At 40.7% G+C, this 15,000-nt stretch overlaps 1 long non-coding RNA gene across 1 annotated transcript in view; it reads right to left on the reverse strand.

Moving 5' to 3' along the window:
• The window catches only part of LOC133635909 (uncharacterized), a 397,010-nt gene that overhangs the window by 174,796 nt on the left and 207,214 nt on the right, over positions 1 to 15,000 (reverse strand). Inside the window, exon 10 of the long non-coding RNA XR_009822138.1 lies at positions 14,016 to 14,074. This is a non-coding gene — a long non-coding RNA (uncharacterized LOC133635909). The remainder of the gene's footprint in view (positions 1 to 14,015; positions 14,075 to 15,000) is intronic.

The following is a 15,000-nucleotide window of genomic DNA, read 5'->3' on the forward strand; positions in this document are numbered from 1 at the left end:
GCTACAAGTGTGACAAAGACAACATAACAACACTTACTTAGTGAGTGCCAACAACGCTACAAGTGTGACAAAGACAACATAACAACTCTTACTTAGTGAGTGCCAACAACGCTACAAGTGTGACAAAGACAACATAACAACACTTACTTAGTGAGTGCCAACAACGCTACAAGTGTGACAAAGACAACATAACAACTCTTACTTAGTGAGTGCCAACAACGCTACAAGTGTGACAAAGACAACATAACAACTCTTACTTAGTGAGTGCCAACAACGCTACAAGTGTGACAAAGACAACATGACAACTCTTACTTAGTGAGTGCCAACAACGCTACAAGTGTGACAAAGACAACATGACAACTCTTACTTAGTGAGTGCCAACAACGCTACAAGTGTGACAAAGACAACATGACAACTCTTACTTAGTGAGTGCCAACAACGCTACAAGTGTGACAAAGACAACATAACAACTCTTACTTAGTGAGTGCCAACAACGCTACAAGCGTGACAAAGACAACATAACAACTCTTACTTAGTGAGTGCCAACAATGCTACAAGTGTGACAAAGACAACATAACAACTCTTACTTAGTGAGTGCCAACAACGCTACAAGTGTGACAAAGACAACATAACAACTCTTACTTAGTGAGTGCCAACAACGCTACAAGCGTGACAAAGACAACATAACAACTCTTACTTAGTGAGTGCCAACAACGCTACAAGCGTGACAAAGACAACATAACAACTCTTACTTAGTGAGTGCCAACAACGCTACAAGCGTGACAAAGACAACATGACAACTCTTACTTAGTGAGTGCCAACAACGCTACAAGCGTGACAAAGACAACATAACAACTCTTACTTAGTGAGTGCCAACAACGCTACAAGCGTGACAAAGACAACATGACAACTCTTACTTAGTGAGTGCCAACAACGCTACAAGCGTGACAAAGACAACATAACAACTCTTACTTAGTGAGTGCCAACAACGCTACAAGCGTGACAAAGACAACATGACAACTCTTACTTAGTGAGTGCCAACAACGCTACAAGCGTGACAAAGACAACATAACAACTCTTACTTAGTGAGTGCCAACAACGCTACAAGCGTGACAAAGACAACATAACAACTCTTACTTAGTGAGTGCCAACAACGCTACAAGCGTGACAAAGACAACATGACAACTCTTACTTAGTGAGTGCCAACAACGCTACAAGCGTGACAAAGACAACATGACAACTCTTACTTAGTGAGTGCCAACAACGCTACAAGTGTGACAAAGACAACATAACAACTCTTACTTAGTGAGTGCCAACAACGCTACAAGTGTGACAAAGACAACATGACAACTCTTACTTAGTGAGTGCCAACAACGCTACAAGCGTGACAAAGACAACATGACAACTCTTACTTAGTGAGTGCCAACAACGCTACAAGTGTGACAAAGACAACATGACAACTCTTACTTAGTGAGTGCCAACAACGCTACAAGTGTGACAAAGACAACATGACAACTCTTACTTAGTGAGTGCCAACAACGCTACAAGTGTGACAAAGACAACATAACAACTCTTACTTAGTGAGTGCCAACAACGCTACAAGCGTGACAAAGACAACATAACAACTCTTACTTAGTGAGTGCCAACAATGCTACAAGTGTGACAAAGACAACATAACAACTCTTACTTAGTGAGTGCCAACAACGCTACAAGTGTGACAAAGACAACATAACAACTCTTACTTAGTGAGTGCCAACAACGCTACAAGCGTGACAAAGACAACATAACAACTCTTACTTAGTGAGTGCCAACAACGCTACAAGCGTGACAAAGACAACATGACAACTCTTACTTAGTGAGTGCCAACAACGCTACAAGCGTGACAAAGACAACATGACAACTCTTACTTAGTGAGTGCCAACAACGCTACAAGTGTGACAAAGACAACATAACAACTCTTACTTAGTGAGTGCCAACAACGCTACAAGTGTGACAAAGACAACATAACAACTCTTACTTAGTGAGTGCCAACAACGCTACAAGTGTGACAAAGACAACATAACAACTCTTACTTAGTGAGTGCCAACAACGCTACAAGTGTGACAAAGACAACATAACAACTCTTACTTAGTGAGTGCCAACAACGCTACAAGCGTGACAAAGACAACATGACAACTCTTACTTAGTGAGTGCCAACAACGCTACAAGCGTGACAAAGACAACATGACAACTCTTACTTAGTGAGTGCCAACAACGCTACAAGTGTGACAAAGACAACATAACAACTCTTACTTAGTGAGTGCCAACAACGCTACAAGCGTGACAAAGACAACATGACAACTCTTACTTAGTGAGTGCCAACAACGCTACAAGTGTGACAAAGACAACATGACAACTCTTACTTAGTGAGTGCCAACAACGCTACAAGCGTGACAAAGACAACATGACAACTCTTACTTAGTGAGTGCCAACAACGCTACAAGCGTGACAAAGACAACATGACAACTCTTACTTAGTGAGTGCCAACAACGCTACAAGTGTGACAAAGACAACATGACAACTCTTACTTAGTGAGTGCCAACAACGCTACAAGTGTGACAAAGACAACATGACAACTCTTACTTAGTGAGTGCCAACAATGCTACAAGTGTGACAAAGACAACATAACAACTCTTACTTAGTGAGTGCCAACAACGCTACAAGTGTGACAAAGACAACATAACAACTCTTACTTAGTGAGTGCCAACAACGCTACAAGCGTGACAAAGACAACATAACAACTCTTACTTAGTGAGTGCCAACAACGCTACAAGCGTGACGAAGACAACATGACAACTCTTACTTAGTGAGTGCCAACAACGCTACAAGCGTGACAAAGACAACATGACAACTCTTACTTAGTGAGTGCCAACAACGCTACAAGTGTGACAAAGACAACATGACAACTCTTACTTAGTGAGTGCCAACAACGCTACAAGTGTGACAAAGACAACATAACAACTCTTACTTAGTGAGTGCCAACAACGCTACAAGCGTGACAAAGACAACGTAACAACTCTTACTTAGTGAGTGCCAACAACGCTACAAGTGTGACAAAGACAACATGACAACTCTTACTTAGTGAGTGCCAACAACGCTACAAGCGTGACAAAGACAACATGACAACTCTTACTTAGTGAGTGCCAACAACGCTACAAGCGTGACAAAGACAACATAACAACTCTTACTTAGTGAGTGCCAACAACGCTACAAGCGTGACAAAGACAACATAACAACTCTTACTTAGTGAGTGCCAACAACGCTACAAGCGTGACAAAGACAACATAACAACTCTTACTTAGTGAGTGCCAACAACGCTACAAGTGTGACAAAGACAACATAACAACACTTACTTAGTGAGTGCCAACAACGCTACAAGTGTGACAAAGACAACATAACAACTCTTACTTAGTGAGTGCCAACAACGCTACAAGTGTGACAAAGACAACATAACAACACTTACTTAGTGAGTGCCAACAACGCTACAAGTGTGACAAAGACAACATAACAACTCTTACTTAGTGAGTGCCAACAACGCTACAAGTGTGACAAAGACAACATAACAACTCTTACTTAGTGAGTGCCAACAACGCTACAAGTGTGACAAAGACAACATGACAACTCTTACTTAGTGAGTGCCAACAACGCTACAAGTGTGACAAAGACAACATGACAACTCTTACTTAGTGAGTGCCAACAACGCTACAAGTGTGACAAAGACAACATGACAACTCTTACTTAGTGAGTGCCAACAACGCTACAAGTGTGACAAAGACAACATAACAACTCTTACTTAGTGAGTGCCAACAACGCTACAAGCGTGACAAAGACAACATAACAACTCTTACTTAGTGAGTGCCAACAATGCTACAAGTGTGACAAAGACAACATAACAACTCTTACTTAGTGAGTGCCAACAACGCTACAAGTGTGACAAAGACAACATAACAACTCTTACTTAGTGAGTGCCAACAACGCTACAAGCGTGACAAAGACAACATAACAACTCTTACTTAGTGAGTGCCAACAACGCTACAAGCGTGACAAAGACAACATGACAACTCTTACTTAGTGAGTGCCAACAACGCTACAAGCGTGACAAAGACAACATGACAACTCTTACTTAGTGAGTGCCAACAACGCTACAAGTGTGACAAAGACAACATAACAACTCTTACTTAGTGAGTGCCAACAACGCTACAAGTGTGACAAAGACAACATAACAACTCTTACTTAGTGAGTGCCAACAACGCTACAAGCGTGACAAAGACAACATGACAACTCTTACTTAGTGAGTGCCAACAACGCTACAAGTGTGACAAAGACAACATGACAACTCTTACTTAGTGAGTGCCAACAACGCTACAAGTGTGACAAAGACAACATGACAACTCTTACTTAGTGAGTGCCAACAACGCTACAAGTGTGACAAAGACAACATAACAACTCTTACTTAGTGAGTGCCAACAACGCTACAAGCGTGACAAAGACAACATAACAACTCTTACTTAGTGAGTGCCAACAACGCTACAAGTGTGACAAAGACAACATAACAACTCTTACTTAGTGAGTGCCAACAACGCTACAAGTGTGACAAAGACAACATAACAACTCTTACTTAGTGAGTGCCAACAACGCTACAAGCGTGACAAAGACAACATAACAACTCTTACTTAGTGAGTGCCAACAACGCTACAAGCGTGACAAAGACAACATGACAACTCTTACTTAGTGAGTGCCAACAACGCTACAAGCGTGACAAAGACAACATGACAACTCTTACTTAGTGAGTGCCAACAACGCTACAAGTGTGACAAAGACAACATAACAACTCTTACTTAGTGAGTGCCAACAACGCTACAAGTGTGACAAAGACAACATAACAACTCTTACTTAGTGAGTGCCAACAACGCTACAAGTGTGACAAAGACAACATAACAACTCTTACTTAGTGAGTGCCAACAACGCTACAAGTGTGACAAAGACAACATAACAACTCTTACTTAGTGAGTGCCAACAACGCTACAAGCGTGACAAAGACAACATGACAACTCTTACTTAGTGAGTGCCAACAACGCTACAAGCGTGACAAAGACAACATGACAACTCTTACTTAGTGAGTGCCAACAACGCTACAAGCGTGACAAAGACAACATAACAACTCTTACTTAGTGAGTGCCAACAACGCTACAAGCGTGACAAAGACAACATGACAACTCTTACTTAGTGAGTGCCAACAACGCTACAAGCGTGACAAAGACAACATGACAACTCTTACTTAGTGAGTGCCAACAACGCTACAAGCGTGACAAAGACAACATGACAACTCTTACTTAGTGAGTGCCAACAACGCTACAAGCGTGACAAAGACAACATGACAACTCTTACTTAGTGAGTGCCAACAACGCTACAAGTGTGACAAAGACAACATGACAACTCTTACTTAGTGAGTGCCAACAACGCTACAAGTGTGACAAAGACAACATGACAACTCTTACTTAGTGAGTGCCAACAATGCTACAAGTGTGACAAAGACAACATAACAACTCTTACTTAGTGAGTGCCAACAACGCTACAAGTGTGACAAAGACAACATAACAACACTTACTTAGTGAGTGCCAACAACGCTACAAGTGTGACAAAGACAACATAACAACTCTTACTTAGTGAGTGCCAACAACGCTACAAGCGTGACAAAGACAACATAACAACTCTTACTTAGTGAGTGCCAACAACGCTACAAGCGTGACGAAGACAACATGACAACTCTTACTTAGTGAGTGCCAACAACGCTACAAGCGTGACGAAGACAACATGACAACTCTTACTTAGTGAGTGCCAACAACGCTACAAGCGTGACAAAGACAACATGACAACTCTTACTTAGTGAGTGCCAACAACGCTACAAGTGTGACAAAGACAACATAACAACTCTTACTTAGTGAGTGCCAACAACGCTACAAGTGTGACAAAGACAACATGACAACTCTTACTTAGTGAGTGCCAACAACGCTACAAGTGTGACAAAGACAACATGACAACTCTTACTTAGTGAGTGCCAACAACGCTACAAGTGTGACAAAGACAACATGACAACTCTTACTTAGTGAGTGCCAACAACGCTACAAGTGTGACAAAGACAACATAACAACTCTTACTTAGTGAGTGCCAACAACGCTACAAGTGTGACAAAGACAACATAACAACTCTTACTTAGTGAGTGCCAACAACGCTACAAGTGTGACAAAGACAACATAACAACTCTTACTTAGTGAGTGCCAACAACGCTACAAGTGTGACAAAGACAACATGACAACTCTTACTTAGTGAGTGCCAACAATGCTACAAGTGTGACAAAGACAACATAACAACTCTTACTTAGTGAGTGCCAACAACGCTACAAGTGTGACAAAGACAACATAACAACTCTTACTTAGTGAGTGCCAACAACGCTACAAGTGTGACAAAGACAACATAACAACTCTTACTTAGTGAGTGCCAACAACGCTACAAGCGTGACAAAGACAACATGACAACTCTTACTTAGTGAGTGCCAACAACGCTACAAGCGTGACAAAGACAACATGACAACTCTTACTTAGTGAGTGCCAACAACGCTACAAGTGTGACAAAGACAACATAACAACTCTTACTTAGTGAGTGCCAACAACGCTACAAGCGTGACAAAGACAACATAACAACTCTTACTTAGTGAGTGCCAACAACGCTACAAGTGTGACAAAGACAACATAACAACTCTTACTTAGTGAGTGCCAACAACGCTACAAGCGTGACAAAGACAACATGACAACTCTTACTTAGTGAGTGCCAACAACGCTACAAGTGTGACAAAGACAACATAACAACTCTTACTTAGTGAGTGCCAACAACGCTACAAGCGTGACAAAGACAACATGACAACTCTTACTTAGTGAGTGCCAACAACGCTACAAGTGTGACAAAGACAACATGACAACTCTTACTTAGTGAGTGCCAACAACGCTACAAGCGTGACAAAGACAACATGACAACTCTTACTTAGTGAGTGCCAACAACGCTACAAGTGTGACAAAGACAACATGACAACTCTTACTTAGTGAGTGCCAACAACGCTACAAGTGTGACAAAGACAACATAACAACTCTTACTTAGTGAGTGCCAACAACGCTACAAGTGTGACAAAGACAACATAACAACTCTTACTTAGTGAGTGCCAACAACGCTACAAGTGTGACAAAGACAACATAACAACTCTTACTTAGTGAGTGCCAACAACGCTACAAGCGTGACAAAGACAACATAACAACTCTTACTTAGTGAGTGCCAACAACGCTACAAGCGTGACAAAGACAACATAACAACTCTTACTTAGTGAGTGCCAACAACGCTACAAGTGTGACAAAGACAACATAACAACTCTTACTTAGTGAGTGCCAACAACGCTACAAGCGTGACAAAGACAACATAACAACTCTTACTTAGTGAGTGCCAACAACACTACAAGCGTGACAAAGACAACATAACAACTCTTACTTAGTGAGTGCCAACAACGCTACAAGTGTGACAAAGACAACATAACAACTCTTACTTAGTGAGTGCCAACAACGCTACAAGCGTGACAAAGACAACATAACAACTCTTACTTAGTGAGTGCCAACAACGCTACAAGTGTGACAAAGACAACATGACAACTCTTACTTAGTGAGTGCCAACAACGCTACAAGTGTGACAAAGACAACATGACAACTCTTACTTAGTGAGTGCCAACAACGCTACAAGTGTGACAAAGACAACATAACAACTCTTACTTAGTGAGTGCCAACAACGCTACAAGCGTGACAAAGACAACATAACAACTCTTACTTAGTGAGTGCCAACAACGCTACAAGCGTGACAAAGACAACATAACAACTCTTACTTAGTGAGTGCCAACAACGCTACAAGCGTGACAAAGACAACATAACAACTCTTACTTAGTGAGTGCCAACAACGCTACAAGTGTGACAAAGACAACATAACAACTCTTACTTAGTGAGTGCCAACAACGCTACAAGTGTGACAAAGACAACATGACAACTCTTACTTAGTGCCAACAACGCTACAAGTGTGACAAAGACAACATAACAACTCTTACTTAGTGAGTGCCAACAACGCTACAAGTGTGACAAAGACAACATAACAACTCTTACTTAGTGAGTGCCAACAACGCTACAAGCGTGACAAAGACAACATAACAACTCTTACTTAGTGAGTGCCAACAACGCTACAAGCGTGACAAAGACAACATAACAACTCTTACTTAGTGAGTGCCAACAACGCTACAAGTGTGACAAAGACAACATAACAACTCTTACTTAGTGAGTGCCAACAACGCTACAAGTGTGACAAAGACAACATAACAACTCTTACTTAGTGAGTGCCAACAACGCTACAAGTGTGACAAAGACAACATAACAACTCTTACTTAGTGAGTGCCAACAACGCTACAAGTGTGACAAAGACAACATAACAACTCTTACTTAGTGAGTGCCAACAACGCTACAAGCGTGACAAAGACAACATAACAACTCTTACTTAGTGAGTGCCAACAACGCTACAAGTGTGACAAAGACAACATAACAACTCTTACTTAGTGAGTGCCAACAACGCTACAAGTGTGACAAAGACAACATAACAACTCTTACTTAGTGAGTGCCAACAACGCTACAAGCGTGACAAAGACAACATAACAACTCTTACTTAGTGAGTGCCAACAACGCTACAAGTGTGACAAAGACAACATAACAACTCTTACTTAGTGAGTGCCAACAACGCTACAAGTGTGACAAAGACAACATAACAACTCTTACTTAGTGAGTGCCAACAACGCTACAAGCGTGACAAAGACAACATAACAACTCTTACTTAGTGAGTGCCAACAACACTACAAGCGTGACAAAGACAACATAACAACTCTTACTTAGTGAGTGCCAACAACGCTACAAGCGTGACAAAGACAACATAACAGCTCTTACTTAGTGAGTGCCAACAACGCTACAAGTGTGACAAAGACAACATAACAACTCTTACTTAGTGAGTGCCAACAACGCTACAAGTGTGACAAAGACAACATAACAACTCTTACTTAGTGAGTGCCAACAACGCTACAAGCGTGACAAAGACAACATAACAACTCTTACTTAGTGAGTGCCAACAACGCTACAAGTGTGACAAAGACAACATGACAACTCTTACTTAGTGAGTGCCAACAACGCTACAAGTGTGACAAAGACAACATGACAACTCTTACTTAGTGAGTGCCAACAACGCTACAAGTGTGACAAAGACAACATAACAACTCTTACTTAGTGAGTGCCAACAACGCTACAAGCGTGACAAAGACAACATAACAACTCTTACTTAGTGAGTGCCAACAACGCTACAAGTGTGACAAAGACAACATAACAACTCTTACTTAGTGAGTGCCAACAACGCTACAAGTGTGACAAAGACAACATAACAACTCTTACTTAGTGAGTGCCAACAACGCTACAAGCGTGACAAAGACAACATAACAACTCTTACTTAGTGAGTGCCAACAACGCTACAAGCGTGACAAAGACAACATAACAACTCTTACTTAGTGAGTGCCAACAACGCTACAAGTGTGACAAAGACAACATAACAACTCTTACTTAGTGAGTGCCAACAACGCTACAAGTGTGACAAAGACAACATGACAACTCTTACTTAGTGCCAACAACGCTACAAGTGTGACAAAGACAACATAACAACTCTTACTTAGTGAGTGCCAACAACGCTACAAGTGTGACAAAGACAACATAACAACTCTTACTTAGTGAGTGCCAACAACGCTACAAGCGTGACAAAGACAACATAACAACTCTTACTTAGTGAGTGCCAACAACGCTACAAGTGTGACAAAGACAACATGACAACTCTTACTTAGTGAGTGCCAACAACGCTACAAGTGTGACAAAGACAACATAACAACTCTTACTTAGTGAGTGCCAACAACGCTACAAGCGTGACAAAGACAACATAACAACTCTTACTTAGTGAGTGCCAACAACGCTACAAGTGTGACAAAGACAACATAACAACTCTTACTTAGTGAGTGCCAACAACGCTACAAGCGTGACAAAGACAACATAACAACTCTTACTTAGTGAGTGCCAACAACGCTACAAGTGTGACAAAGACAACATGACAACTCTTACTTAGTGAGTGCCAACAACGCTACAAGCGTGACAAAGACAACATAACAACTCTTACTTAGTGAGTGCCAACAACGCTACAAGTGTGACAAAGACAACATAACAACTCTTACTTAGTGAGTGCCAACAACGCTACAAGCGTGACAAAGACAACATAACAACTCTTACTTAGTGAGTGCCAACAACGCTACAAGTGTGACAAAGACAACATAACAACTCTTACTTAGTGAGTGCCAACAACGCTACAAGTGTGACAAAGACAACATAACAACTCTTACTTAGTGAGTGCCAACAACGCTACAAGCGTGACAAAGACAACATAACAACTCTTACTTAGTGAGTGCCAACAACGCTACAAGTGTGACAAAGACAACATAACAACTCTTACTTAGTGAGTGCCAACAACGCTACAAGTGTGACACAGACAACATAACAACTTTTACTTAGTGAGTGCCAACAACGCTACAAGTGTGACAAAGACAACATAACAACTCTTACTTAGTGAGTGCCAACAACGCTACAAGTGTGACAAAGACAACATAACAACTCTTACTTAGTGAGTGCCAACAACGCTACAAGCGTGACAAAGACAACATAACAACTCTTACTTAGTGAGTGCCAACAACACTACAAGCGTGACAAAGACAACATAACAACTCTTACTTAGTGAGTGCCAACAACGCTACAAGTGTGACAAAGACAACATGACAACTCTTACTTAGTGAGTGCCAACAACGCTACAAGCGTGACAAAGACAACATAACAACTCTTACTTAGTGAGTGCCAACAACGCTACAAGCGTGACAAAGACAACATAACAACTCTTACTTAGTGAGTGCCAACAACGCTACAAGTGTGACAAAGACAACATAACAACTCTTACTTAGTGAGTGCCAACAACGCTACAAGTGTGACAAAGACAACATAACAACTCTTACTTAGTGAGTGCCAACAACGCTACAAGTGTGACAAAGACAACATAACAACTCTTACTTAGTGAGTGCCAACAACGCTACAAGTGTGACAAAGACAACATAACAACTCTTACTTAGTGAGTGCCAACAACGCTACAAGCGTGACAAAGACAACATAACAACTCTTACTTAGTGAGTGCCAACAACGCTACAAGCGTGACAAAGACAACATAACAACTCTTACTTAGTGAGTGCCAACAACGCTACAAGTGTGACAAAGACAACATAACAACTCTTACTTAGTGAGTGCCAACAACGCTACAAGCGTGACAAAGACAACATAACAACTCTTACTTAGTGAGTGCCAACAACACTACAAGCGTGACAAAGACAACATAACAACTCTTACTTAGTGAGTGCCAACAACGCTACAAGTGTGACAAAGACAACATAACAACTCTTACTTAGTGAGTGCCAACAACGCTACAAGCGTGACAAAGACAACATAACAACTCTTACTTAGTGAGTGCCAACAACGCTACAAGTGTGACAAAGACAACATGACAACTCTTACTTAGTGAGTGCCAACAACGCTACAAGTGTGACAAAGACAACATAACAACTCTTACTTAGTGAGTGCCAACAACGCTACAAGCGTGACAAAGACAACATAACAACTCTTACTTAGTGAGTGCCAACAACGCTACAAGCGTGACAAAGACAACATAACAACTCTTACTTAGTGAGTGCCAACAACGCTACAAGCGTGACAAAGACAACATAACAACTCTTACTTAGTGAGTGCCAACAACGCTACAAGTGTGACAAAGACAACATAACAACTCTTACTTAGTGAGTGCCAACAACGCTACAAGTGTGACAAAGACAACATGACAACTCTTACTTAGTGAGTGCCAACAACGCTACAAGTGTGACAAAGACAACATAACAACTCTTACTTAGTGAGTGCCAACAACGCTACAAGTGTGACAAAGACAACATAACAACTCTTACTTAGTGAGTGCCAACAACGCTACAAGCGTGACAAAGACAACATAACAACTCTTACTTAGTGAGTGCCAACAACGCTACAAGCGTGACAAAGACAACATAACAACTCTTACTTAGTGAGTGCCAACAACGCTACAAGTGTGACAAAGACAACATAACAACTCTTACTTAGTGAGTGCCAACAACGCTACAAGCGTGACAAAGACAACATAACAACTCTTACTTAGTGAGTGCCAACAACGCTACAAGTGTGACAAAGACAACATAACAACTCTTACTTAGTGAGTGCCAACAACGCTACAAGTGTGACAAAGACAACATAACAACTCTTACTTAGTGAGTGCCAACAACGCTACAAGCGTGACAAAGACAACATAACAACTCTTACTTAGTGAGTGCCAACAACGCTACAAGTGTGACAAAGACAACATAACAACTCTTACTTAGTGAGTGCCAACAACGCTACAAGTGTGACAAAGACAACATAACAACTCTTACTTAGTGAGTGCCAACAACACTACAAGCGTGACAAAGACAACATAACAACTCTTACTTAGTGAGTGCCAACAACGCTACAAGCGTGACAAAGACAACATAACAACTCTTACTTAGTGAGTGCCAACAACGCTACAAGTGTGACAAAGACAACATAACAACTCTTACTTAGTGAGTGCCAACAACGCTACAAGTGTGACAAAGACAACATAACAACTCTTACTTAGTGAGTGCCAACAACGCTACAAGCGTGACAAAGACAACATAACAACTCTTACTTAGTGAGTGCCAACAACGCTACAAGTGTGACAAAGACAACATGACAACTCTTACTTAGTGAGTGCCAACAACGCTACAAGTGTGACAAAGACAACATGACAACTCTTACTTAGTGAGTGCCAACAACGCTACAAGTGTGACAAAGACAACATAACAACTCTTACTTAGTGAGTGCCAACAACGCTACAAGCGTGACAAAGACAACATAACAACTCTTACTTAGTGAGTGCCAACAACGCTACAAGCGTGACAAAGACAACATAACAACTCTTACTTAGTGAGTGCCAACAACGCTACAAGCGTGACAAAGACAACATAACAACTCTTACTTAGTGAGTGCCAACAACGCTACAAGTGTGACAAAGACAACATAACAACTCTTACTTAGTGAGTGCCAACAACGCTACAAGTGTGACAAAGACAACATGACAACTCTTACTTAGTGCCAACAACGCTACAAGTGTGACAAAGACAACATAACAACTCTTACTTAGTGAGTGCCAACAACGCTACAAGTGTGACAAAGACAACATAACAACTCTTACTTAGTGAGTGCCAACAACGCTACAAGCGTGACAAAGACAACATAACAACTCTTACTTAGTGAGTGCCAACAACGCTACAAGTGTGACAAAGACAACATAACAACTCTTACTTAGTGAGTGCCAACAACGCTACAAGCGTGACAAAGACAACATAACAACTCTTACTTAGTGAGTGCCAACAACGCTACAAGTGTGACAAAGACAACATAACAACTTTTACTTAGTGAGTGCCAACAACGCTACAAGTGTGACAAAGACAACATAACAACTCTTACTTAGTGAGTGCCAACAACGCTACAAGTGTGACAAAGACAACATAACAACTTTTACTTAGTGAGTGCCAACAACGCTACAAGTGTGACAAAGACAACATAACAACTCTTACTTAGTGAGTGCCAACAACGCTACAAGTGTGACAAAGACAACATAACAACTCTTACTTAACTGGCACTTATGTCCTATATTAGTTCACCTTGGAATAGTTTTCAATAAGTGCTAATCAAACAATGACTTACTGTACAATGTCTGCCGACTGATGGGATGTTTATATCTTTCAGCACTAGGCTTGTACTCCCTGTGTAGAACACAACAGTAGAACTAACCTGGAATAGTGATTGCTAAAAGTAGTTCCTTGGTGTTAGCGCTAACATTGGATACATTAAAGAACATGGACTGCCTCAAATGCACTTGGGTGGCTGTAGGCAACCCCCTGATGTTGCATGACCTCCCCAAGATGACATCATTGATGTCCTTCAGGTCCCGTGTACACGGAGATGATCAACAACCTCCTGCAGCCTCTCCTGGAGGTCAAAGGTTGTCGTCTGATTCGCCACAACGTCTTTCACGCGCTGCCAAACACGGCCAACACTTTGATCGGCCGTGCAGCTCACATTGCTGTTCTGGACTCTGAACTCTTCCTGGAGAAGTTCTTCCTGGTGGCCGGACTGGACTACTTTAAATAATATTCATACAATGTACTGTATGTACATTATAACAATATACTGTATGTACATTATAACAATATACTGTATGTATGTATATCAATATACTGTATGTACATTATAACAATATACTGTATGTACATTATAACAATATACTGTATGTATGTATATCAATATACTGTATGTACATTATAACAATATACTGTATGTACATTATAACAATATACTGTATGTATATCAATATACTGTATGTACATTATAACAATATACTGTATGTATATCAATATACTGTATGTATGTATATCAATATACTGTATGTACATTATAACAATATACTGTGTGTATGTATATCAATATACTGTATGTACATTATAACAATATACTGTATGTATGTATATCAATATACTGTATGTATATCAATATACTGTATGTACATTATAACAATATACTGTGTGTATGTATATCAATATACTGTATGTACATTATAACAATATACTGTATGTATATCAATATACTGTATGTATGTATATCAATATGCTGTATGTATATCAATATACTG

Source organism: Entelurus aequoreus, linkage group LG20 (assembly GCF_033978785.1).
Source record: "Entelurus aequoreus isolate RoL-2023_Sb linkage group LG20, RoL_Eaeq_v1.1, whole genome shotgun sequence".
Classification (NCBI taxonomy): domain Eukaryota; kingdom Metazoa; phylum Chordata; class Actinopteri; order Syngnathiformes; family Syngnathidae; genus Entelurus; species Entelurus aequoreus.